Source organism: Budorcas taxicolor, chromosome 19 (genome assembly GCF_023091745.1).
Source record: "Budorcas taxicolor isolate Tak-1 chromosome 19, Takin1.1, whole genome shotgun sequence".
Lineage (NCBI taxonomy): Eukaryota > Metazoa > Chordata > Mammalia > Artiodactyla > Bovidae > Budorcas > Budorcas taxicolor.
The window spans coordinates 39,260,716-39,265,664 of NC_068928.1; the positions used below are offsets into that span (position 1 = coordinate 39,260,716).

Genomic DNA, 4,949 nt, shown 5'->3' on the forward strand with positions numbered 1-4,949 from the left:
TAAAAGGTGTTGGATTCTGATTTTTTTTTTTTTTTTTGACTTTGCGACTTGTGGGATTTTAGTCTTGGCAGGGAGAACAGAGTCTTAACCACTGGACTGCCAAGGAATTCCCCAAGATTCTGATTTTGTTACTTCTTAGATTGCATCAAGGTCCAGGCAGCTGTACCAAGAAACCCCTAGATACTGTGGATTCAGATATGAAGGGACTGGCTATTGGCTCCGACCCTTGGGAGCCAACTCAATCCCAACTGGTAATAAATTTTTAAAAACTGAAGTATAGCTGGTTTACAATATTGTGTTAGTTTCAGGTATATAGCTAAGTGAATTAGTTATTTTTTTCAGATTATTTTCCATTATAGGTTATTACAAGATATTGACTATAACTCACTGCGCAATACAGTAAATAAATCCTTGTTGTTCATCTATTTTGTATATATTGTGGTATATCTGTTAACCCCATACTCCCAGTTTATCCCTTCCTCCCTCCCCTTTTTTTTTTTTCAAGAGGGTATTAAATCTTTTATTGATTACACATGATAATGGATGATACACAAGCTTCATTCCCATCTATAACTTTATCTGGTACCATAATTCAATTTAGATATATTGCAGAGGATGTGCCAACAATCATTAATAACCAAAAAAAAAATAAAAAAAACTCCATGACTTTGCATGGGTGACCCTTTTAATGGTGAACTCCAGGTCACAACACAGTAACTGTCAGTTCAACTACACCAAGGTTCTGAAGACAACAGCTTCTCCACCAAGCAGGTTTGTAAATAAATTTCAAATGAACCTGGCATCACCCTGAAGGAATTCTAACTTCACACTGTTGGGGAAGTTTACCAAAATGGCTTCAGAGTAGACTAACTTTACACAGCACATTAAAAAAAAAAAAATGACATTTATTCAGCGTCATGATCAGACTATTACATTTAGCAATCAACAGCATGGGTGCAAAAAAAAAAAATCTACATTAAAACCCTTTGTTGGAATGCTTTACACTTTCCACAGAACAGAAACTAAAATAACCTGTTATACAATTAGTCACAAGTACAGTCCTCGAGTTTTTTGCCCATACACATGAGTATTGTCTAAAACATGTCTTCTTTGTAGCAGCTAGGCCCTGCCACCACTGTGCTTGGCTGAGTTCACAAATCTGTTGTAACCTGTAGCTTCCCTGTCACTTCTCTGGCTCTCCTCTCCTGCTAAGCTTTGTTTCCTGGCAGTAATTAAAACCTTCTGCCACTGCCATAGCTACTGCTGCTGCTGGAGCCACCATAGGCACCTTGGTTTCGTGGTTTGGCAAAGTATTGGCCTCCACCACCATAGGGGCCAGAACTTCTTCCTCCAAAGTTTCCTCCTTTCATGGGTCCAAAATTTGAAGATTGATTGTTGTAATTGCCAAAATCATTGTAGCTTCTGCCACCTCCAAAATTGCTTCCGTCATTACCAAATCCATTATATCCATCCCCACTGCCACCATATCCGCCACCACCGCGGCTGCCACCAAAGCCACCTCGACCACTGAAGTTTCCTCCACGACCAAAGTTGTCATTCCCACCAAAACCACCTCCACGACCGCCACCAAAGTTTCCAGAACCACTTCGACCTCTCTGGCTGGATGAAGCACTAGCCATCTCTTGCTTAGACAGACAGGGCTTTTCTCACTTCACAGTTGTGGCCATTCACAGTGTGGTATTTCTGAATGACGATCTTGTCTACGGAGTCATGGTCATCAAAGGTTACAAAAGCAAAGCCTCTCTTTTTGCCACTGCCTCGGTCAGTCATGATTTCAATTACTTCAATTTTCCCATACTGTTCAAAATAATCTCTCAGGTGATGTTCTTCAGTGTCTTCTTTAATGCCACCAACAAAAATCTTTTTCACAGTTAAGTGGGCACCAGGTCTTTGGGAATCTTCTCTTGAGACGGCCCTCTTTGGTTCCACAACTCTTCCGTCCACCTTGTGTGGCCTTGCATTCATGGCCGCATCCACCTCCTCCACCGTGGCGTATGTGACAAACCCGAAGCCTCTGGAGCGCTTGGTGTTTGGATCCCTCATTACCACACAGTCTGTGAGCTTCCCCATTGCTCAAAATGGCTCCTCAGACTCTCATCGGTTGTTTCAAAGCTCGATCCTCCGATGAAGAGCTTCCGCAGCTGTTCGGGCTCTTTGGGAGACTCTGATTTAGACATGACGGCAGTGGAGGCGGGGAAGACTTCAACGATGCTTTCTCGGCGGGCGTCCACGGGCAGAAAGGAGTAACCTCACGAACGTATCTCTCTCCCTCCCCTTTTGGTAACCTTAAGTTTGTTTTCTATGTCTGTGAGTCTGTTTCTGTTTTATAAACAACTTCATTTGTATTATTTTTTTGATTTCACAAGTAAGTGATATATAATATTTGTCTTGCTCTTATTTCCACTTAGTATGATAATCTCTAGGCTCACCCATTTTGCTGCAAATGACATTATTTCATTCTCTTTTTTGGGTAATATTCTATTGTATATATGTACCTCATCTTCTTCTGCATTTATTTATCAATGGATACTTAGGTTACATTCATGTTTTGACTATTGTAAATAGTGCTACTATGACTACTGGGTGCATGTATCTTTTTTAATTAGTCTTTTCTGGGGGGGTGGCAAACCACATGGCTTGCAGGATTTTAGTTTTCCAACCAGGGATGGAAACCATGCCCCATGCAGTGGAAGCATGGAGTCCTAACCACTGGACTGCCAGGGAATTCCCTGAATTAGAGTTTTCATCTGTTCTGAATACATGCCTGGGAGAGGAATCACTGGATCATATGGTGGCTATATTTTTAGTATTTTGAGGAGCCCGTATACTATTCTCCATATTGGCTGTACGAATTTACATTTCCACCAACAGTATAGGAGGGTTCCCTTTTTTCCACACCCTCTCCAGCAATTATTATTTGTAGTCTTTTTGATGATAGCCATTCTGACCTGTCTGAGGTGATAGCTCCATGTGATTTGTTTTGCATTTCCCTAATAATTATCATCGTTGAGCACTTTTTCTTGTCCAACTAGCAATACATTTAGCCCTATATTTTATATTTCATGATTGAATTATTTAGGTTGCACTTTTAGCATTGTGTTGAGAATTCTGGAAAGTGGTTTTAATTACTTAAATAATTAAGGCCAGTGAGGCATAAATTGGGAGCAAATACTTGCAAAAAACATGTTGAATGAAGGAAATTTACCCAAAATATACTATAATCTCTTAAAATTGTAAGAAAATGAACAACCCAATTAAATGATGAGCGAAAGACCTGAACAGATAGATAAACCTCACCGAAGAAGATACACAGGGACTTCTCGGCGGTCCAGAGATTAAGGCTCTGTGCTTCCACTGCAAGGAGCACAGGTTTGATCTGAACATCGGTCCCGCATGCCATGCAGTGTGGCCAAAACATAAAAGTATTGAAAGAGGAAGACATTCAAGTGGAAAACAAGTATATGAAAGATGCCATGCATCACGTCTTCAGGGAATTGCAAATTTTAAACAACAGTGAGATCCCATTACACACCTATTGGAATGGCCAAATTCCAAAATACTGACAACACCAAATGCTGGTGAGGCTGTGGAACAAAAGGAACTGTCATTTATTGTTGGCAGAAAAACAAAATGGTACAGCCACTTTGGGAGACAGTTTGGCAATTTGTTACAAAACTGAACATGTTCTTACCATATGATCCAGCAGTCACACTCCTTGGTATTTACCCAAAGGAACTGAAAACTTATGTCCACCCAAAAACCTGCACATGGGTGTTTATAGCAGTTTTGTTCATAACTGACAAAACTTGGAACCAATCATGTCCTTCAGTAGGTGATAGATAAATAAACTGTGGTATATCCAGACAACAGATTATTCAGTGCTGAAAAGAAATGAGCTATCAAGCTACTGAAAGACAGAAAGGAAGCTAAAACACATATTATTAAGTGAAAGAAGCCAATCTGAAAAGGCTACATACTGTATAGTTCCAACTATACTACATGTGGAAAAGGTAAAACTATGGAGAGAGTTAAAAGATCAATGGTTGCCAGGGGCTAGGGAGGAGGAGGGAATGAACAGGCAGAGCACAGAGGATGTTTAGGGCAGGGAAACTATTTATGATACCATAATATGGACAGAGGTTCATAATATTCTGCAGGAGGCAATGACCAAAACTGTACCAAAGGAGAAGAAATGCAAGAAAACAAAGTGGTTATCTGAGGAAGCTTTACAAATAGTTGAGGAAAGAAGAGACACAAAGGCAAAGAAGAAGGAGAAAGATATGCCCAACTGAATGCAGAGTTCCAGAGAATAGCAAGGAGAGATAAGAAAACCTTAAGTGAACAATGAAAAGAAAAAGAGGAAAACAATAGAATGGGAAAGACTAGAAATCTCTTCAAGAAAATTGGAGGTATCAAGGGAACATTTCATACAAGGATGGGCATGATAAAGGACAGAAATGGTAGGGGCCTAAAAGAAGCAGAAGAGATTAAAAAGAGGTGGCAAGCTTACATAGAAGAACTATACAGAAAGGACTTAATGACCCAGATAACCATGATGATGTGATCACTCACCTAGAGCCAGACATCCTGGGATGTGAAGTCGAGTGGGCTTTAGGAAGCATTACTACGAACAAAGCTAGTGGAGGTGATGGAATTCCAGCGGACCTATTTCAAATCTTAAAAGATAATGCTGTTAAAGTGCTGCACTCAATGTGCCAGCAAGTTTGGAAAACTCACCAGTGGCCACAGGACTGGAAAAGGTTGTTTTCATTCCAATCCCAAAGAAAGGTAATGCCAAAGAATGTTCAAACTACTGAACAATTGCACTCATTTCACAGGCTAGCAAGGTTACGCTCAAAAATCTTTCGGGCTAGGCTTCAACAGTACGTGAACCAAGAACTTCCAAATGTACAAGGTGGGTTTAGAAA

At 40.3% G+C, this 4,949-nt stretch overlaps 1 pseudogene; it reads right to left on the minus strand.

Moving 5' to 3' along the window:
- Positions 1-652: 652 nt before the first annotated feature.
- LOC128064571 (heterogeneous nuclear ribonucleoprotein A1-like) lies at positions 653-2,258 on the minus strand (annotated as a pseudogene).
- Positions 2,259-4,949: the final 2,691 nt, after the last annotated feature.